Below are 22,957 nucleotides of genomic sequence, written 5' to 3' on the forward strand. Positions count from 1 at the left end.
GGAAAGCAATTTGCAAGGCTTTATTATTGTTGTTTTTTATTTTTATTATATATTTATCAGTTTTGTGGCACACACGCTGAACTTGTGCCTGACTTTGGTTTCAGCTCTGGGTTTGCTCAGTCAGGCACAGGTGGTAGGCTCTCTCACAGCCCATCCAGCTAGGCTTGTGTGGCATTTTTAATGCTGCTCCCTCCCATGGTGGCTCCCTTTCTTGGGGTGACTGGGGAGGACTTCGAGGACCCATGACCACCACTCATGAAAAAATCTGCAAACTGGAGTAGTTTTAGCGAGCATTCCACTCATGGTCCTGTCTCTTCTGGTGTAAATTGAGACTTCCAGGCTGGGTGTTGCTCTTCTTACCCCAGAGTTGTCAGACAGCTGTTAGCTGGATGGGTTAACGATGTGCCCTGGGCTCTGGGGCACATCAAAATGATCCAATCTGAGAAATCAGACTCCTCGGAGGGGCCAAGAAAATGGTTCGGCGGGTAAAGATCTTGCTGCACAAGCCTGAGAACCTAAGTTATGAACCGTAGAACCCACATAAAGCTGGGCACAGTGGCACTTATCTATAGTCCCAGAACTCCTAAGAGGAGGTGGGGAGGGGGGAGATGTGAGACTCTTTAGACGCCCCCAGGTCAGCCTGCCTGCTTCTGTGCAGCAACAAGAGACCCTGTGTCAAGCAAGGTAGAAGTCAAAGAAGAGCACCTGAGATTGTCTTCTGAATGTTCTGTGTTCTGTATGATGCGTGTGTCTACACTCTTACATGTTTTTACACACACACACATACACACACACACACACACTTCCTTTGAACTGGACAGGGTCTCACTGTGTAGGCCAAGCTTGCTGTTCAGTCTCCTAGACGCTGAGGTTACAAGTGTGGGTCACAAGGGTGTATCTAACAAGATACAGATCTTTAGGCAGTGGAGACTCAGAACAGTATTTGTGTTTCACCAGCTCCGTGTAAGTCAAGGGTGGCCCTGAGATTCTGGATCTATAGAACCCTGGGCTATTTCTTAGAAGGCAAGGGTGCAAAAACAGTGGGGCAACGTTGCTGTGTTGTGATGCGTCTTTTCTAGGTTCTGGTTGAGGTTCAGAGAACACCTGGGTAGGATTGATCGACTTTTTCTAGGGAAGATAGCCTCGTGGTTTGTTGAGTGCATTTATTCTGGGCAAGGGTCTTGCTTTCTATGGTGTTCTTGCACCTGTGTGAATTCTTACTGCTGCCCCTTGGCCAGTAGACCGTGATCTTTCTACCAAAGAGTTAATGGTGGTGGAGAATCCCTCTTTCTAGTATTTTCCAGCCTGGACAGGGAAGGCTAAAGAAGGAGGTGGTACTTAGCGCACCAGCAAGGAAAGACATAATGGGGTACATTTGTGGTAGACAGGATGCCCAGAGGCGGGTGCCCGGGACGTGGTGCCCGGGGTGTGGTGCCCGGGATGTGTTCAGGGAAAAGGGAGAAATGAGGTAAGAAGTAGACTTTTGAAGTCTGGAAAGAATATAAAGAACTTTTGACTCATCAGAATGAAAGAGTAGAGAGTAGAGCTGCAGGTAAAAGTACAAGAGGCGTGAAGAGCATTTTGCCATCATGGTTTCTACTTATTTTGGTGCCTCGGATGTTTTATGCCGTATGGATTTACACTTCTCCCGGTTGGAGTCTTACTACGTCCTGGCTTTGTGTTTCTGACAACTGCAGTGGGCATCAAGAAAACCATGTCCTCACTGCTTAGAGACACCACTAATTATCACACCTGGTCTTTTCCCTCCCCCGCTCCCTGTCCCTGTGCAAGATGAAGGAATGTCCAGCAGTGATGTCATGATGCTTACGTGTTACACAACAGCTGTGACTCAGAAATCACGTCAACGTACTTTTTCTGATTTAAAAACCTATTTGGTATTTTGGGAGTTACTTGGGTGTTTTTTGGGTTTGGGGTTTTTGGTTTTGGTTTTGGTTTTGGTTTTTTTGGAGGGGAGGTTGGTTTTTGTTTGCTTTAAAAAACTAGGCACTTACAGGTTTGGAAACATAATTCTTAAAAACCGGATTTCTCCAACACTCTATCTCCTCCGATCAGTTTGGAAGGGGAGGGGGGAATGATGGGCCAATCCAGAACTCAAATTGTGCACGTGGCGTAAAAAGCCTGTCCAAGATCATTGCACGAGCTTGCACTCTGACATGCTTTTCGTGATTTGAATATTTTGACAAATCATGATTCTGCTCCTTTTCCCTGAGAACATAAGTAGAATACCATCTGCTTGCCTGCCGCACAGCATCTCCGGCCCTGAGCGTGCTGTCTGAAACAGAGGTGGCCCAGCCTGGAGCTGATGAGGGCCTTGATGAGCTCAGATTGCTTCCTGCGCTAGTTTGGGGGCGGGGGGTGGGGTGGGCAGCAGTCCTGAGACGAACTAGGTCATCTTGGGGATCTGGAATGCAGAAGTCACCTTGAGTTTCAGAGGGGCTGTTGGTCCCAGGCCATGCCACAGATACCTGGGGCCTCTCCACGTGGTCATGTGAACCATCTTTCCTTCGCAGGCTAGATCAAGATCTTGGGTTCTGTTTCTTAATGGGCTGTGTGCTTCCCTGGGGCTGTAGTTGGGACCCATCCAAGTTGAAGGGAACCTAACTGTGAGGCACTGTGGAGATGAGGCTGAGCCAGCGCAGGTAGACTCTCTAAGGTGAAGACCAACAGTGTGGAAAATGCTCTACATAGGCCACCACTTTGGATCACTCATCCCATTGAGTCATTGCTGGGCGTTGTCGCTGCTGTTCAGGTTGACAAAAGAGTTTAAATAATTAGATCTCTTTTATTTACTAAGCTTTTACACTACCCTGTTCCAACTAGTAAAACTATTTTTTAAATCCTTAGAGTATTGCTATTCTTATCCGGTAAGTTCTCTGACCTGCATCTCTTACCTTACCATTGGCAGATGGCCTGAAACTCCTCTAGACAGAGTTATTTTTATTACTTTTATACAAGAAAAATCAGAATCTAAAGCATGTGGTTCAGTCAGTCTTGCACAGACCTATGCCGACCTCTGCTGCACATGTCCCTATCAGGAAAAAGAATGTTTCCATCAACCGCCTTCGAGGCCGGCATCTCAAACCAGAAGCAGTGAATGGTTTGTTTTGAACGCACCTTTTAGCGTAGTGAGAGCTTTTAAAACATCACCTGCATTCGAAACTGAACATCTTCCTCTGGGGACAACGGTCTGCTGCCAGCTCCTGGTACCCAGGTTCCATTGCTGCAGGCTGGTCAGAAGGACAGTCTTTCCATGTGGTGAAGTCCCCTGGCTGGGTGGGACCCAAAAGTCCTGAAGTCTAGTCAGTGACACACCTCTCTCTCTACCTGGAGCTGCAGGCATTCGAAGGGCCCCCCAGAACAATGGATGGCAAGGAAGCATATCCTGTTTCCAGGATCGCTTGCCTGCGATTGTGCCTGCTGAGGAGGACTTCGGATTAGAGGGAGAGAGGGAGAGGCCCACTCATCGGCCTGCATAATCAGCACTGAACAGATTTCTCCTCCAACAAAGAGAACAGTGTGTTCCCGAGACTGCTGTGCGTGCTGAGGCTCGCTGGTGGGCGGTTCTCCTGTGAGGGAATCAAGTTTTTCAGCATCCTTCACATCTACCACGTCCCTCTCTGTTGGCCCCAGACTTTGTGGCTCCTGAGAGCTGGTTCTTCACATGAGGTGGCTTTAGCCTTGGTGCCCCTTCATCTCCTGATTCTCTTATACCACCCCACCCCCAGATCCAAGGAAACAGAGTCTCATAAACTCACCTACCTGATGGACTTTTCTGTTAAGTCCTTCCTACTCAGGTTACTAGGTGGTCAGTGAGTGTTCAAACCACCATACGGTCCCTTTGTTTCTCCTTTTATTCTGATGATGATGGCCTGATGGCCACTCCATATGCTTACAAGGACTGCACCCTGCCTACACCTATAACCCCTTGACTATTCCCCCACACACACCCCCACACCCCTCTCTCTCTCTCCCCCTGACCTGCACTGTGCTGGGTGCTGTGAACACTTCCAAATGGAAGCAATCAGATTGCTGACTTTCAAGACACCAAGAAAGAACAGCCAGATTGCCGAGAGATTTTAGACCCTCCTAGGTCTCTCTCCCATGACCCGCTGCAGGTGGTTCTTTTCTGGTTCAAATGGTTAAAATCTCATTGGAACTCAGGGTTGTTTGGAATAGCCAAGACTGTGTGTGTGTGTGTGTGTGTGTGTGTGTGTGTGTGTGTGTGTGTGCACGCACGCCTCTCTTGCAATTGTTTTTTCCCTCTTTAATCAAAGGGATTTAAATGACCTGAGAATGTATGTGCTTTTTTTGAATGTCAGAGTTGTGCCCTTTATAAAATTACCCCAGGGTATGAGAAGAGAAAGTGTAAGCAATTAAAATGCACAGGACAGCAGCAGGGGAAAGCAATTCAGATGCTAGTGCCGGCCTAGAGACCCAAGGGGCCTGGGCCCTGGGTTGGAGGATACAGGAGGTCCAGGCCTACCCCGTGTTCTCTTGCGAGGGCTCTGGTGTGGCTCTGACCTTTGACAAATTGCCGGGTCCTCGGTCACCCCATCTGAATACAGACACTGGACCAATGGTCAAGAATGACCCATGTTCCTTTAGCTGTTGCCTGAGATCATGGCCAGTTTAGAATGGAAATGCTTAGGTTTTCGATGCGCAGAGTGGTCGTAGATTTCCTCTTTCATCAGTGGTGTGTCACTGCCCATGGGAGCCAAACCAAGGCAAAGCCCTGTTGTCCAGAGCGCAGCACTGTGGAGAACTCATGGCCCCTTCATTTCGGCAGGCGCTCTCCTCGCTGGTGCTCTGGCTCCCGTCAAAGCTCCTGAGAGAGAGAGAAGCCACAACAGCTACCAGTGAAGAGGAAGGGAAAAGGCAGATCTTTTATGCCAGCTCCCAGACCTGAGTCCCCAATAACTCCAGACCCTGCCCATATTGCTGTCTCTGTTTATATAGGAAGGGGGTGGGCCTCACTCTGCCCAGCAGCTCCCCATCTTCTCAGGGATCTTCTTGTTCTAGCCCACTGCCTGCGAAGGCCACAGAAAAATTACTCTTGAAGCTAGTCAAAGACCCCAGAGCCTCCATGGTGACTCCTGGGAGCCTGGGAGGGGCTGCCCAAGTCCAGAGCTTCTGAGTCAGCAAACTGTTCTTTGGGACAATTTGAGGTCATGCGGGGCAATTCCAGGTCTGTCCAGGGGGCCAGGCAGAGCCTGACACATTTTAGAAGTGGTTTTCATTTTTTAAAATTATTGAAATGTCTTTTAAAAATAAATATTTGATTCTTAAAGAGACAAATGTCAGGGACCTACCCATCCCGTCATTCGGACAAAACTGGAACCCAGGCAGGTGCCATCGGTGCACTCTTCCAAAGAAGATCCCAAGACACGAGAGCCGCTGTGAAGATGTAGGTGTCACCAGCAGATCTCTGACTGCTCCGTGGCCCACCCTCTAGTTTCTATGGCTAAGGTCAGGGCGTTTATGTCCACGGAGGCTGGGGGCTGAGAGATGATGGGCTGGGCCAAGGGCAGAGGTACAGCCTTCTCTCAAAATGGCTCCTGGCTCTTGCTTGCAGTTGGAGCTAGAGAGATGGCTGCTAGTGGGGCTGGATAAGGGCTTCTGCCCGGTGCCAGATTAAACTCGAACTTCTGATATTCTGGGGGAGGACTGTCTTTGAGCCAGCAGGTGACTGAGGGGCCTCTACTGACGGTCACTGCCCCCTGTCCTCGCAAGCAGCTACTTCAAACCCTCTCAGGGCTAGCACTCTCCACCTTTCATGTGTCACCCCCCCAACCCTCCAGGACATCTGTTTGCCCTCTGTCTTGCCTGGGAACCGACACCCCCACCTCCCTCTCCCTCCTCTCCCGGAAGTCCTTCTTTTTTTTTTAATTATGTTCTTCTAGGTGCTGAGGCTGAACATTTCTCACCTTTCAAGATTATTGCTGTTGTTCCTCCCCTTCTGTGGTTGACCCGAGCCTTCTCCGGGGCTCCTAAGGCCCTGTGGGGGCATTGAGGAAACGGTTGAGACCCTAACATTCATGGGGTTCATAAATACTGTTCTCAGAGCATTTGCCAGCCCCATGGACTGCTTCTCCTACTTCCAAGAGGTATCTCTAAATTGTGCTTAGAGATTCCCTCTGCTTAGATGGGACATACCGGGGCCCAGCAGCACCCTAACCCCAAGATCCACTCTGCTACTCCAGTGTCCTCAGCTGCTCCCTTCCGTCAAGCAGGCAGTGTGCGGCTCCTCAGCCCATCCCACTCCGCCTCTGTCCATACCTGATTCCGTCCCTCTGCCCTCAAGAGAGGCACCTTATCACATTGTCCGAGCGACTCTCTTGGTACAGCAGAGCACCCTGGTGGCCCCATTACTGCATCTTCCGTGGGCTCTCGAAACCCTGTTATCCAAATCACCCTAAACACATGCAGAGAGCAGCTTGTAGAAGGTTCCGGACAGAAACAGACATTCCCAGTGCACAGCCTAGGTGACGCATTAGTTCCTTGGGCTAGAACAGGCCTCAGGCATCCCCACCACAGGCAGGTGCTCAGTGTGGCTCAGAAGAGAGGCCAGAGCTGGGTGGGGACTTCGCATCTAGCTATGCTCCAGGTTCCCGTCCTGACTGTTTGAGCTTCACACGGTGATGCCTAGGCTGCTTCAGAGGCCACTGCCCTGGCCTGGAGATCTCTGATAGTCCTTCTGCGGCCACAGTCGCCAAGCAGCTCTAGGCATGGCTAATTAGGTCGGCTTCTCCCTCCTCATGCAGCCTGTGGCTGACCACGAGGACCAGTCTCCAGAATAAGGAAGCAGCTTCAGCTTCGTGAGGCAGCTCCGCACCACTTCTGCCAGCAGCAGGGAGAGTGCTGTGCGCCGAGAATCCCTGGAATCCTTCTGTCCTTTTCCTTTCAAGAAATCACTGAGAAAGCAGGCCAACTTTTCCAGGAGTGGTGGGCAGGCCCGCCTGTACTCCTAATGGTGAAAATCTGGTTACTTTTCCCCACAGGCCTATGTTGAAGGGTCTTGCACTACTGGGTATGATGGACTGACGTTTCTTGGTGACCCTGAAGGCACGGGAAGCCTTGCATCCTGTCCTGTCAACCATGCACGCCTATCACCATGGTGTCTCTGCCTCACACCTGCTGTGTCCCTTAGTGAAAAAAGGTCCTCCACCTCCAGTTTGCAATGAAAAGAATCCTACACGGAGGATGGCCATGGGGCCATCACCCTTACCCTCCCTGAGAGCCACTGCTCCCATAGCCTTCACTTAGTAATCCGTGTCACTCCATTCTCTGCCAAGGACTCTAGTACTATCTTTTTTAATACAGTGGCATAAGTGAGGTGTGTATGGGGGGGCCGGGGGCGCTACTGGATGCTAGACCCTTCTCTCTAGCTGTTGATATGGTCAAGGGGGCATCCTCGAAGGCCACAGAGGGAAGCAGGAAGGTGAACTCAGAATATCACACAACTGGATGGCTGGCCCCTCCCACACGCCTTTCCTCTAAGAACAGCCAGCTCCCGCTCTCTGGGGTCCAGCCATGTACTTACTGGTCACCATCATGATGTCCTGAAGCACACACCTGAACTGCCTAGCTACTCAAAATATCCACACACAAACAAGTTGGGAGAATTCCAGGCTTATGCTAGAGACCCTAGGTATTCGAGTCCTTCCGTAGCCTCTTTACAGAATGTGAGGAAGCTGTGGCTAGAGCCAGCATGGGGGAGGGGACAACCTGGGCTTCTGAGCACAATCATGAGGTGGCCCATGCTCTTACTCACTCTGCCACACATGTAGTCATGGCTTTCTTGGTGTAGGGAGTGAGCCTGAGAGTATGTGCATCAGGGTCCTGTGACATAAGGGCCAAGAAAGTGACAAAGGAGCCCCCACCCCAAGAATGGTGTAGGTGAGAGACAAAACAAATCCCAGGAAAACAGGATTCGTCTTCAGATTGCCCATCCTCCATCCCCACCCCAGATGTGCCAGAGCCAAAGCCAGAGCGCTGGGGTAGATATCTCCCTGGCCCTCCTGCTGTGGCGCATCATCCTTCATCCAAGTGCCATTCCCTAGAACCACTCGCTTCGCAGGGTTCCTGTAGCACTAGGGAACCAGCTTCCCTGAATCCACAGAGCTCAGGGAGAGTGTCCTCCTCTATGTCTGCCTTGGGTGTTACTTCAGCCATCATTTAGTGCAGACTGAGGGCTCAGGATGGCCTTCTGGCATCCTCCATCTGTCCCACACCACCTTTGCGTCTGTCAGGCCCCTCTTCTCAGTTTCCCAGCAAAGATCTGGTCCAAGGGCCCACGAGACCCTCCCTAGACCAGGAAGATGCACCAGTGCCAGGCACCATGGAGACTACGTGTGACTCAGCATCCGTTCTAGTTCCCGTTGACACACAACAAACTGCCCCAAAACTAGGGGTACAAGAAGCCGTCCTGTTAGTCATAGACTTTGTGGGTCAGGGCTTGAGACAATGCAGAGGCTGGGAGGGTTTGCCCTCACCAATGCGGAGCCTTGACTGGGAATGCCTGGAGAAATCGCTTGCAAGGAAGGACCAGGGACAATCCAGAAAGTTATAGCTTAAATGTGAAGCATCTCCCCTCAAAATGACCCCATATTGAGGGCTTGATCCCCAGCTGTAAATGCAATTTTGGGGAGACAGTGTACACTTTCAAAGGATCTAGCCAGAGGAAGTAGGTCACTGAGAGTGCTCTCCTGGAGGCACCACCCTGGCCCATTTCCTGTCCCTGTCTCTCTGCATCCTATCCAGCATGAGAAGAACATCTCTCCCCCACCACATGTTCCCACTGTTAATGGTCTTGTCCCTAAGCAGATGAGACAAACAGCCACTGCCCAAAACCATGAGCCAACATAAGTCTTTCCGTTGTTTCTGTCCGATGTTTTTATTACCATGACTGTCTTACTTAGAGTTTTATTGCTGTGAAGAGACACCAGGACCATGGTAACTCTTATAAAGGGAAACATTGAACTGGGGCTGGGTCCATTATTGTCATGGTGGGAAGCGTGGTGATGTGCAAGCAGACGTGATACTGGAGAAGGAGCTGAGAGTTTCTGTACATCTTGATTTGCAGGCAGCAAACGGAGACTGTGTGTCACTGGGCGTGGCTTGAGCATATATGAGACCTCAAAGCCCGCCTCCACAGTGACACACTTCCTCCAACGAGGCCACACCTACTGCGGCAAGGCCACACCTCCTAAGAGTGCCACTGCCTATGGGCACCCTTGTTGCTATGGCTGAGCTGAGATGCCATCGATGTTGTCCACTGTTCACACCTAAGAGGAGCTCAGCCTCCGTGGAAGAACCCACATGACAGGTCAGAGCTGTGTTGCCTTTCACAGGATGGCTTCAGAATCAAGCCCTGTCACTTACGCTTTATTGTTCCACTTATACACAAACCAACAGCTTGTCTCAATTCAAAAACAAAAAAGAAAGCATAGACTCCACTCCTTGCTGGCCATAAGGCTACGACAAGACTGTAAAATAACCCCAGGTTATAGCCTGCCACAGCACCTCTGCTGCAGGTCCACCTCGCAGATGAAACCCAAGGCCTGGATGAGGGGTCTTGTGGGTCCTTCGTGTGCAAACCCCTTGGGTGTGACTGCCTCCAGGTCCTCACCAGGTTCCTGTAGTCCACGGACTTAATTCAGGCCATTCAGCAGACATGGCTCAGTCGCTGTCATTTGCTTTCCTGTATCTCAAACCGAATCGATGGTTCCAGTCTCGGATCTGTTCCCTCCTGCTCGACCTTGAACAAGTTACTAAAACTCCCCGTGCCTCTGATCCCTTGCCTGAAGAACGTAAGTAGTGAGAATAGTACCTCAGGCGTGAGAATCGAATGAGCTCTGAGAGGTGTCTAAAATAGTATGTCCCATGCGATCCCGGCTACACAAATAAGGGGTTTGTGGCTTCTTCAGGCCTGGGGTGTGTGCTATGCGGTGCTCAGAGTGTTTGCTCAAAGATCCAGGGCAGGAAGCAGCTGCTGCAGTGTCTACGGGCTGGTGGAGTCCTGGGGACATAGGTCATTTCTGGCTCTGTGTTGCAAGGACTCATCTTTAATGAGAACGGTGAATCACTCCCACATGGGCCATGATGTGCAATAGTGTCTGTGTGTGTGATGCGGGGGATATGTGTGATGAGACTGCCTGCCAAGTTCAAGGTCTTACATTGGATTACAAGATGGATGAAGACTTTTTCTTTCCGAGAGAGAGAGAGGGGGAGAGAGAGAGAGAGAGAGAGAGAGAGAGAGAGAGAGAGAGAGAGAGAGAGAGAGAGAGAGAACGTGTGCACGCACGTAAGCTCACAACTTATCCTCATCCATAGATTCGAGAGAGCATAGGAGAGGAGCCAATGATGTCTTTAATTAAATATTGCCACTCCCTCCTCCTTAAGGTCATTACAGTCGATAAGGGGGAGGAGAAATATCTTTTTAGAAGGCCTTTCAAAGGAAAAGGGAAACGAACCACTGAATGCAAAAACAGCCTTATCTAGCCAGCGCCCTTCCTTCGGCTGTGATTTAATATGTGCCTAGTGCTATACAAAAAATACAAAGCAGCTTGAGAAGTCTCGGCCCTAAGACTCTTACAGTGTTAAAAACTCAAGTAATCCCACACAATAGAAAAAAATACAGTAATGCCTGAGCTTGGCTCCTGCAGACCTGAACACCCCAGCCCTGTAACCCAGGGACTGTGGGACATCTCCCCAGTCACTGCAAGCTACTTTTGACAGTTGAGTTTTATTAACTGGTTTTTTCCCCATTACTCCTGACGGACTTGGCAATGAACTCTTATCAGTGTATTGTGGTGAGTACAAGTCAATTAATTTCTTTTAAATAACTTCAACCGGAAATCTTACTTGATTTATATTCCAAAAATGATTTCCATTCCTCTGCTTCCTGAGATTATAGTCCCAGTGAGGTTAATCATACTGGCTGTACAACCACCCATACCCCAGGAAGAAAACAGGATCAAGGGGAGGAAGAAATGAGAAAGAGGAAAAGCAGAGAGAGCATCCTAAAGACTGTTTATGTAGGATGAGGCCACATGACAGTGACAGGAGAGCTGGCTTAACTCCTGCCTTCCAAAAGCTTGACTCTACTCCTTGTTCTTGAGGATGAATTAAGTGGTACCCAGAGCTATCCAAAGTATGGAGAAGAAGCCAGTAACCAGTGACAATGCCTGCTGTAGTTGCTGGAATTTGATGCTGAGTCTCTCTCTTGTTTGGTACCCAGAGTTTAATGTATAGTTCTGGGAACCTCTTGCTTCACTAAGCGTAGTTCTGAGCACCTATGCTGTAGAAAGCCTGCCGTGTAGGGATCACCCTTGGCAATGAGTGGGTCACTGTGGATTGGACTGTCACTCTTGAGCAGCTTTGCTGTGGATCTGACCACCTCCCGGACACAAGCAAAGGTGCCACCTTTCTGAAAGCTGGCCCTTGGAGCCCTGATTGTCACCAGCCTAGCCTTATAGGTGATAATACCAGGCTTATCTAGCAGGCAGGAGGGGCAGCCACACCCTGTCCAAGGAGGTGGCATGAGCTGGCATGAACAGCGGCTGTAGTTAGTGTCTGTTGAGTGTCAAATGGTTGGAGCTCTAGCAGGAGAATGGCTTATACCCTCAGGGAGAAGCGAGTGGCTGAAACCCAAGGCGGGCAGGTGTGGAGCCGATGAGAGATGTCTTGTCAAGCCATCTTCTGTGCCAATGCCAGGCTGCCATATAGGGTCTAGCAGGCTGCTGAGCACAGCAGGGCAGTGGGAAAACTCAAGTGAAGGATACAGGCAGTTAAATAGCTTGCCAAGGCTGAGTTTAGAACCCAAGAGGGGAAAAAAAATGCATTACCTGTGCATGGTGGGCTCATTTCCTGGAGTGACTACAACACAGAAGTGCAGGCCAGAGGGCCTACTCGATGGAACAGTTTTGTCTCATGACCCTGGAGGGTAGACATCCAAGATCAAGATGGCAACATGACTAGTTCCTTCTGAAGGTTATCACAGTGCCAATCTCAGAAGCTTCTAGAACATGCTGTGTGTGTGTGTGTCTGTGTGTGTGTGTGTGTGTGTGTGTGTGTGTGTGTGTGTGTGTGTGTGTTCTAAAGACACACACCCCAAATAAAAAGTCTCAGGCTAGACTCATTAAAGCCATTAATTATGGCTCAGCCATTAAAGGCTAGGCTCAAAACCAAAACAATATATATATATTTAAATCTCTAAGAGGGATCCTAGAGATGTGTCACAGTTAAGATACTTGCTGCCTAAAACATGAAGACCTGAGTTTAACTTCTTGGCACCCACATGAGCAGTTAGGCACTGCCATGCTCTTACTCATAACCCAGTGCTGTAGGAGACCGGAGGGAGACTCACTCGGGATTGCTGCCTGCCGGCCTAGCTCTAGGTTCAGAGAGAGACTCTGCCTCAAAGAATAAAGGGAGAATGACAGCAGGACATCCAGCACCTTCCTCTGGCCTTCACACAAGTGTGCATAGGCATACCCTATGCATACACAAACACCACACACACACACACACACACACACACACACACACACACACACACACCACAGCACACTCATGAATGGAGAAGAAAAGCCCCTATATGCATGTAGAGCAGGACTTACCATTTAAATAGACCCTGAGCTCCCAGGAAAGTCTGGTGCCCACAGAGGTTCTGCTCCCTGCATGAGGAAACGAGCCCTTGTGAGACAAGTAAAGGAAGCATAAGACGCCATGTGCTGGGGTGACCAATGGATGCATGAAGAGACACAGAGCCTTGGAGATAGGGAAGAAGGTCAGCAGAGGAGCGGAGAGTTAGGGAAGCCTTGTTCCTTGTGCGTCCACACAGGAAGGCTTCAAAGCTGAGGGTCAGAAACATGTTTGGACAGGCACCCTGGGATGTGAGGGCCTTCATGAAAACTTAAGAACCGGGAATGTCTTTGAGGCATGATTCACTGTTGTCTTTATCAGAAAGCAAATTTTTGTGTCTTCTGCAATTGCTGTTTGCTCTCTGGGGACATGCTATCAGAGTGTGACACATCAACGCCCGTCAAAGGCCTGCCACCGTGACATTTTTAGATGTTCTACGTGCCTCGGAAACCGACCGGATTTTATCTCAAGAGGGAGAGAGGCGGCTGGGAGGAGACGGGGAGACCACTGAACAGTATCCAGGCAGGGTTTGAATGTCGACAATGACTTGTGACGCTAGCAGATGAATGTCAATGCCGTTGTTTTAGGTGACATTCTTCCTGTCTTAGTACACATGTATTGATCCAGCCACCAAAGATGTGAGAAGGGACCTCGTAGAGAGAAGCCTGGCAGGGCTCGCAATGGAAAAAAAAATATGTGTGGCTAGGTAGAAAGCAGACCAGGTTCCGTGGACTTCAGAGCTGAGTTCACAGCGCCTTCAGCACTCAAACTGAGTCCCTGTGACTCAGTTTCCCCATCTTTACTGTAGACGTTCATCTAATGTAGGAATACCCATCACCCAGCACTGGGAGGGTTAAACAGGTTAATTATGAAAGGAGTTTTAACAGAACCTAGAGTATACATCCTCAGTAAACGTTAACAATCAATACGTTTTCTTTTTCCACCCAGACAAGTGGTGTTCAGAGAATTTACTGCAAGCAAGATATCATGGCTGTTCTCAGAGGGCTGGGCAGTCACTAACAAATCCATTTTTCTTATCGGGATCTGTATAGTTCAGTGATCTTTCTGCTTTCTGCTCCAAGCTAAGAACAGAGTGCTTCGCCTCCCAGCCTGAAATTACATGTCAGCTGCTACAGAGCTATGTGTGTACCTTTCAATCCCCAGGGCCCAGGGCACTGGGGTTGGTTAAAGGGGGTCTCTTTAAGGTCCCCAGAGATTCCAGGTGATGCAGCTTCAGTGCCCACGTCCTGTGCTTTTCTGTCCACGCAGTGGGCGCTCTGCTTCGTAGGAGGAGCCTCCCAGTGCACTCTTTACACTCAGTACACCTTCATATCAAGTCCCCGAGTTATGGCCAGGGTCGCTTGGAGCAGCCTAGCCACTGTCGTGCCTATGGAGCCTCAAGTGGGTGGGGACAACAGCGTCAGAGTGTCTGCTCTGTGGGGCCTCACTGGAGTACTCTCCTGGTATGTGCTGGTCCTTGTCCCTGTGCTGTTAAAATCAGGAGGAGATGTTGAATTCGGTGGAGTGGGGGCGGAGGGGCGGGATAGGTCAGAAGCAGAATTTACTTTTATTGGAAGACTAGTCCTCTGATCTAATCTTTCCCCGAACAATCTTATGGAACACACTAGTGCAATAAATAAAGGCAATTCCTTGAAGCTGGTGTGGCTCTTTCAGGGGACACTAAAAAGCCCATATATGATCCTTAGACTTCTCTGGATCCAGTTTGAAAACACCAGTTTTGATATGGGAATCACGCTTGCTTCCTAATCCCATGCTGTGTTGCTGGGCCTCTGTTCCTTGAACAGTGGCTAGAATGCAGGAGTCAAAGGGGCACTTAGGCCAGAGAAAGCAAACTTTTGTTTTTTGTTTTGTTTTGTTTGGGTTTGGGTTTGGGTTTTTGAGTGGTCACTGTAGACCTCATAAATCAAATATTCTGTGCCAACTTGGCCTTTTAACTTTGCCGGAATCTAGCTTCAAGGGCCAACTGAAGCCAGAATGAGTATATTGCATAGCTTATGTGACAAGCCAGGCTGTCACTCACCCCACTCCAATTATCAGTCTCTTCCTCCATCCCACATCACTAAGGAGGACAGTGGGAGGAGTGCTGGGCATCCGGAAGTGAGGACTCACTTAGGGTACATGAGGCATGGTTGTGGGGAGCCTACAACCCCCCACCAATGGCCCTATCTTTGGAGTTTCACATCAGCCTACAGCTATCCCAAATTTTCTATTATTATTGTCTTAACATCACATTGGCCCTATTTTTAAAATCTGCTGCATTTGAGCAATTTTGTCTGACGTCAGCTGGCTGCCAGCAACTCTGGCTTGAAAATAGGAATAACCAAATCTTTTCAAGAGTAATGCCAAACCTGCTTCAAATGCAATAAATCACACACACACACACACACACACACACACACACACACACACACACACACGGCCCATTGTTTACGATAAGTGGTATCTTATTGCTGTTAGAACCTGTGTTTATTGCTTCTCTGCATTATGGTCTGTTGTAATTTGGACAGCCAGGAATTGTATTCCTTTATGTAGCGCGTAGGAAGGGTTTGTGAGGAGGGAGACATCTGTAATTACGCTACCAGGGAGTGGGGCTAGGGAGCCTCCAGGGAGTACAAAATGCAATTGCCTGTTTGCCATCTGAGGAACTTTGCAGCAAGCTCTCCACTTTCTCCATGCTTGAAACCCTCCAGGCGCCTCAGAGAGACCTGGGCAAGGGATTAAAAAAAAAGAGAGAGAGAGAGTCTCGGAGACAGGAAATCCTGGTCTGAGAAGCTTTAAGTCAATTCAGGAAGCAGAGCACGAGAGGGGCAGGAAAGAAGCTGGGCTGATAGTTTTCCTTGGGAGTTGCCGCCAACATCCTGCAAGCATCTTCCTTTACTCTAGCCTGTCCTGAACGGCCCCACTGGGCTTCATAGGCGAGGGCTCATAGCATGGATCCAAGAACAGCTGGTGGCAGCGATTTGACACCCCGCCTCTCTGAACACTTTGAGAAGCATCTTGACAACACAAGATGCACAGCCATCACTGTAGATGTCACTGAATTTCTTTCAGGTACTGTGAAACTGGTGGAGTGGCAGTGCTTGGGGCTGGGGTCTGTGCTTCCATTAACTCGAGGCCCCTAGACTCTGAAGATAGGGTCTAGTCTTTCTCTTTGGCGGAGACCATGGGCCTCTGTCCTTGCCGCTTTTTCCTTATTTGGTTCCCAACATGAAATACCCCTTTTCATGTACTTCCTCTGTACGAAACCTGCCCACCCTTCAAGTTCCTGCTCATCCACTGAGGACTTCGCTGCAGTCCCTCCTCTAATACCCTCAATCTCTTCCACTATTCAACACCAGCTTTCTGGTCTTTCAAACATACAACCTAGGGTTCGTCTTCAGTGGGTCACTCCCTCCATGCAGTGGCCTGGCAGCCACAGGCTCTCATGAACTATATGATGAATCAACTAATGATCTTGAGAGCCAATCAACTGCCAGGGCTCGCCAGAATCACTTGCGGATATTGCTCCAAAATATTGATGTTTTTCCCATTATGACCATCCTAGCCCTAGGGAGGATTCTTACTGGTTCTCAGTATCTTCAGATACCCCTCAGTGCCCTCCCATATCCCCTGGCTCCCTGTGATTGGACAGTTTGGAGTGTGTTGTGGTCTCTGCCTCCCCCTCTACCTCCTCCACCTGCCCCCACCCTGCCTGTTTTGTTCAGTTGGCTAAACCCCTCCCAGATCCTAAGCATACGACTCCTACCTCCGTTTTCATCACCAAGGACATCTTTTCTGCACTGGACATCCTTCCCCCTCTCCACCTTGCTGCCTCTCTTCCAGTGCTGGACTCAGACTCCATTTCCTCCAAGAATTCTTTTTCCAATCTGTGGCTATAGGCCTTCACGGGGGCTGGGGTTGTCCCTGCTCTACAGCACCCATGTCTCTCTGTAATTATTCTTATCACAATTGCAGCAAGCCCCTAATAGCCCTCTGTAAAGGTCTGAATGCTCTGCTGCCTGTCCCATCTTGACAGCCTCGGGACCCAGCACAATGCCTGGATGGGAGAAGATCTCCCATGAGTGAAGTCATAAATAGAATTGACAACACTGCTCAAAACAGCATGCAAAGGGCAGGGTTCAGCTCAGCATGGCGTTGTTGGCAATTGTATGCTGGCTTAGAACAAGTTCATAGACAGCTACCCAACAGAACAGGCCCTCTGCATAAAGGAAATAATGCCTCACACAGCCTATCAGTGGCCCCAGTGCAACCCGTCTTTCCCCCGGGGACCTCAGCCATCCTTTAAAACAAGGAGGAAGTGTTGCCTGAGAAAAGACAGCCCTGAGCGGTACCCAACCCAGAGCTCATTTTCCTTAGTGGCTCCCTGAGTAAGTGGGTCTGACACACTGATTAACAGGTAACCCCAACAAAGCCTGGAGCCAGAGCAGCATGCCTTATTAAATAAATAAGTTTGTGTGCCTCAGAAGCTGTAGGTTCTAGTCCAATCACCCAAGCCCTGGCATTAATTAGACTCTGAGCTGGTAAGCAGGGTCTCTTACCCCACCTTAGTACTGAGAATGGTTCTCTGAGGCTCCTAAATTTGAGCTTCAGGATGACTACAGACACCCACACACACACACAGCCCCACCTGCTCTTGTCTAGCTTAGTCTGCATAGCTGAGCAGTAAGGGATATCCTCTCCCTTTGTTGGCACCAACAAGTAGAGTAGATGTAATCTTTTCTTCCATTATCATTATCATCGTCATTTATTATTAGCATATGTATATATGATGGGGGATGGACATATACCACACCACGCATGTGAAGATAACTTTGTGGAGTCAGTTCTCTCCCCCCCACCTTTACATTGGCTCCAGGAACCAAACTCCCCGAGCTGTTGACCCCATTTCTCCTCCTCTTCCTCCCTATACTGCAGACATTCTTTTGCACCATGGCTCAGCGAGCTCCATTGTGGCTATATCCACCTCCTCGGTCCAGTCAGACACCTCACGACCACAGTCAGCTTTGTTTCCACAGGAAAGTATAATCTGCACTATAGACAGCTGGCTGCCTGGCAGATGTTTTAGGGTGCACGCTGTCTATGAGCAAGGGCTTGGGAAGCAGACCCTTAGGACAGTTGGTCAACCAGTAAATCCTCCACCATTCTAGTCCTGGCCTGGTCTGGGCACTGGGGAGACCACAGAGGAATTAATGGACAGACCCCAGCTTGTCATCCGCTACTAGGCTGATTAGGGGGTGGCACAGGGGTGGAAGGACCTCTCTGGCTATGGGTGCAGAACCCCAAGCCTCATTCCTAGCACCCACACCAAGGCTCCAAGGGAAGGGGAGGCAGAGCAGCCTTAGTTTCACTGGTAGCAGACATCCTGGGAGCAGGAACCTCCTCCGCCATGCCTGCCTATTACACAGATCTTTGATCCACTGCTTCATGGCACTACAGCCTCACAAGCTACAGAGAAACCTCACCCAGGAAACTGTGTTCTTCCTAGGCTGCTGTGAGTGTGATGTACCCCGCTAGCCTGGAGCTTGCCATCTGCTGACATGCTTTTTTCCCATGAAACTTAGAAACATAAGCAATTTGACTTATTTTTTTTTAAGAACTTAATTAATATGAACTTAGAAGTTGTTGGCCTTTCCAAACTCTTGCCCATCTTTCCAACAGAGCAGATACTGGGTTGTTGTGTAGTTTGGGGTTTTCCCCTAATGGGACCTCATGTGTCATCGGAGGCTACATTAGGTAACTGGGTGGCCATTAAGGAACTTTCATTTCTAGCTTATGTACCAGCTCTTTGTGTAAAAGATGTCTGGCCCCACTTTCACCACTTGAAAATCACATTATTATAATATCTTTCCCAAAATGTTCTGGTGTTCCAGACTTTGAGCCTAATGCAGCTAACTGTCGGGTCCAAAGAAAACCCTGTTTCTTCAAATTTCAAAAGGCAGAAGGGACAAATGGCAATCAGTGATGCCTATTCATATATCAACGTGCATGCAGCCTCCAGGCTTCCCCGGAATCACAAGTACCTGCCACACATCTCAGCGTCCCTGCTAGCATCCTACCCTACCCTTCTCACCCCCTACCCTACCCTTCTCACCCCCTACCCTACCCTTCTCACCCCCTACCCTACCCTTCTCACCCCCTACCCTACCCTTCTCACCCCCTACCCTACCCTCAACTCCTCCAGCTGACGGGTTGCCCTGCCCCGCCCCGGCTACTCATTCTCCTCAGAGCCAAGCTACTTCAGCTGTGCTCTTCTCTTTGTCTTCCTAAGCCTCCGCTCTATCTCATCTTCCTCCTCCCCTTGTCTCTGCTCTCCTGTGCTCCCCTCTCCTCTCTCTGAGCTCTGCTCCTGCCTCTCTCTCTCTCTCTCTCTCTCTCTCTCTCTCTCTCTCTCTCTCTCTCTCTCTCTCTCTCTCATGGCCAGGACCAGTCTGCTGGCCTTGTACAGTCTACTGCTTTCCCACTCTGCTCTGGACTCTTCCAGATTTCCCCCCCCCCATATATCTATAGTATTTTTTTTTATATAAAACCTGCCCCCTTGACAATACCATGGAGCGGTCACATCATCAGATTATACACTAACCAGATAGAAAAATGAGATTGGCACGTCTTTCCCTCAGGTTGTATTGTTCCAAACTTGACCCACTTGGCTACTTCTTGAAAACATCATTTGTTACCTCTGAATCAGTTTTCTTGTCAACAAAATGGAGTCGCTGGGGATGCCTAGTCCATGGTATTTGATCCCAGGAGTAAATGAAATAATATATGTCACATGATAAATGGGGGGTGGGGAGTTAGTATAGAAATACCAACTGTAGTTGTTATTTTTAGTAGCTGTAGTAATATTGAAAAGCAGTTTTGTGAGCTGCGAACCTACTTTGCCATCACGCCTGCATTCTCAGGAACACACACTTAGCTGTGGTGGACCCTAGCTTACCCTAGCTACTCTCTGCATTAGCCACTGTGTGCTGATCCTGCGTGGGGCAGTGGGGGTGGGGGTGGCGGCATTAGCGGTAGCCTGTGATTCCTTTTTTTCACGTTAGCCCTGACCCTAACCCTGACCCTTAAGGAGTTGTATAACATCCTTTGTGGGAGGGAGCTTATGGGAACATTTTCCATTTTTATTTTTCTTACTTAGAAATAAAGACCAGCTGTTGCTCACCACGCCTCCTAGCTGGCTGGTGTCTGAATACAGAGGTTCCCTGGGAGGGTCAGCGTCTGGGCCATAGGGCTTAGGGAGCAGGAACGAGGCTATAAGGAAGTAGGGAGCTGGAGCAGACTCAGGCCTGCCTGCCTCTGTCTGCCACATCCCACTGTCTTGTGTAAACCTGTGCTTCAGATCTCTCACTGGCCTGGAAAGACAACCGAGGCATCCTTCTAAGGCTTGGGCCCTGACATCTTTTCCAGGAAGGCTACACATCTCCTCCATCCTGAGGTAGGCTCCCTGCAGCCCAGTCTGAAATGACACCCCCTTCTCGTGTGCCATGCTCAGCACTTTAACACTGTCCGATCTGCACTGAAGCCAAGAGCATCACGCCGCCCTCCATGATGCCCTACCTGTGCTCAGGGGTAGTCCCCGCTGGGCACACCCCCACAGCTGCACGCCTAACACATACCCCTAGTCCTGGGTTACACCCAGTCCTTGTCCACCACGGTCACTCCAAGCTGGCTGGTTCCTGACAAATCAGGTGACCATCCCTGAATGTGGCTGAGGGTGCCTTGCATCAGAAGCAGGTGGCGTCTCTACGGAGTCCTGTGGGAAACACTCTGTGATGGTGACTTCCTGTGGGCAGTCCTCATGATGGGAGAGAGGCTGGACCTTTTGAGGGCCCCTGATCCTGCCAGGCAATTCCAGGGAACCAGCTCTGGGATCCTGCATCCACTGTGGCCTCGAGTGCATTCTCCAGCTCCAGGTTCCTCCCAGGCCTGGACCCATACAGTCTCCAGCCTCACACAAAAGACCCTTTCACAGCTAAGTCCAGCTTTTTCTTTTTTGGTCAGGATTAGAAACCCTCCAGGGTCTGAGCCACAGCCCCTCATTTGCCCCTCCCATGGGGCTCTGCAAGCTCGGTTCCACACAACCAACTCTATAGTATCTGATAAATCCAGCTGGCCAGACCAGAACAGCCTCTAGTAGGCTGACGCAGCATCATCAGTCCAGGACTACCCAAAAGAGCCCAGACATGAACACAGGCCTGGTATGCCACTGCACCTGGGATCTGTCATCAGAGAGGGTGTCAGTATTAACCCTTTTGTGATGTCACCTACCCGGCCCAGGAGAAAAGGCAGGCAAAGAAGTAACAGAGAAAGTGGGGGGGGCGGGGTACAGACCTCCTAGACCCACTAAAGGTGAGCATCCTAGGGGAGGGTGGAGCCTCATTAGATAGACTGCAGTCCACCAGGCTGTCTAAAGCAATGCTTCTCAACCTTCCCAATGCTGGGACTCTGGGATACGGTTCCTCACATTGCGGTGACCGCCAACCATAAAAGCATTTCATTGATACATCACAGCTGTAATTTTGCTACTGTTATGAATCATAATGTAAATATTGCACATGCAAACCCAAGGGAGTGGCGGCCCACAGATTCAGAACCACTGAACTCCGCTTAGATTCTTTTTTCCCCCTGTGAAACTATTACTGTCTAGTCTTCAACCCCATCAGAGACTTGAGAAGGAATAAAATACTGCTTAAGTAGGACGTGCAGGCAAGCACCTTCTAAAACTAAGACATGACAGGGACTGAGTGGAATACTCTGTGAGATATGTGCTGTGTTCCTTTTGTCCACTTTGGCCTCCTCGTTTTCAGGGGACTTGGGATCAGCACTTGGGACGCAGCCGTGTCTCCTTCACCCGGGTGTTTCCATCTTGGTAGACATTTGCTTGCCTGCCCCTAACGTAAAGTCAACAGGGATGATTGGAAGAAGAAATGTATGTGGTGTCCTGTGTGTTTCTTCTGTTCCCTTCCGCCTGGAACCTGGGGCAAGAACCTGTGGTGGGTCATGTGCAGGTTAAATGGCAGGGGGTGTAGGTGGGTACATGGGGCTCCCTTAGGTGGCTTTCCTGTGATGATCCAGAAGGCCCTGGGGCAAAGTGTAGTGGGAGGGCTCGGGAGGCAGAGGGGCCTTTCTGCCTAGGCTTCCGGGTTCATGGACAACTGTCAACAGAAGCTCGGCTCCCTGGGCAGAGGAAACATTGAGAACAGAACATATTGTGCTGGACGCTAAGAGTGGAATTCCCCCTCTGGTGAGAGGCCAAGGTCAGGCCACTGCCCTGGCCTCTGTTTCCCGGGCCCTGAGACTTCAGTAGCAACAGAGCCTTCTGGGAAAAGCAAGTGTTGATAATTAACACCAGGCATTGTTTCCTTCGGGAGACTCCTTATGTACCCAGGCATCAGCTGAGGTGCAGCTGCATGAATGTTTTCCCTTGTTTAAAGCTGCTTTTTCGTATACTTCATAGTAGGACAAGCTCCCATCCTAGATATCTTCGTGTTTTAGAAAAAAAAAAACTTCAGCTACAGTATTAAGAGCCCCCCACTGCAAATAAAGTCACTTCATTTTCATGTTTTCCCTCTCTGAATATTAAGGCAGCTAAACATGTTACATTATCATCCACCAAAGCTGAGGTTGTGGAGAGGGCTCTGACAGTGGTCCTTTGTCTCGAGACACAATTTCTGCCGCAGCCGTGTCTCCTTCGCTTGGGTGTTTCCGTCTTGGTAGACATTTGCTTGACTGCCCCTAACGTAGAAGCAGCAGGGATGGCTGGGAGAAGAAATGTATATGGCGATGCCCTGTGTGTTTCTCCTGTTCCCTTCTGCCTGCCTGGAACCTAGACCTGTGATGGGTCATGTGCAGGTTAAATGGCAACGGGTGGGTGCATGGGGCTCCCTTAGGTGGCTCTCCTATGACAATCCAGAAGGCCCTGAGCCAAATCCCTCCTGACTGGCCAACCTGTAGAAAAAGGAGACCAGAGCAGGGGGTGTGGGGTGCGGAGACGTAATAGAGTGCTCTTGGAAATGGGGTTCATCCACTGGGAGCTTCCAGGTTCTTCTCTTTCTAAGGGGTCTGAGTCCCCACTTGCTCCCTAGGACACCGAAGCTGTGGGTGTGGCTTGCCCTTTAGGCTCCTTTGCTGGCCTTAGATCCAGCTGAGCAAGCATGCCGGCGGCCCTGAGCCTGCGCAGGCCGGGCTGCTCTTTTTGCAGCTGGTCTGGTTTAGAGCACACAATTCAGTGTGTGGATCCTGGTTATGAGCTGCGCAGCCCTGGGAGAGCCCC

General features: G+C 49.9%; 1 protein-coding gene across 2 annotated transcripts in view; it reads left to right on the forward strand.

Annotated features, from left to right (window-relative positions):
- Positions 1–22,957, forward strand: part of KLHL29 (kelch like family member 29) — a 294,574-nt gene that overhangs the window by 103,343 nt on the left and 168,274 nt on the right. The window contains exon 1 of one of the 2 annotated variants that reach the window (XM_084791397.1): positions 9,810–9,830. The exons of the other annotated variant lie outside the window; for it this stretch is intronic. The gene's annotated coding sequence lies outside the window, so the exon portion shown is untranslated. Of the gene's footprint in view, positions 1–9,809; positions 9,831–22,957 lie in introns of those variants that run through there. 2 annotated transcript variants of the gene reach the window in all.

Source organism: Acomys minous (assembly GCF_964271855.1).
Source record: "Acomys minous genome assembly, chromosome: 8".
NCBI lineage: Eukaryota > Metazoa > Chordata > Mammalia > Rodentia > Muridae > Acomys > Acomys minous.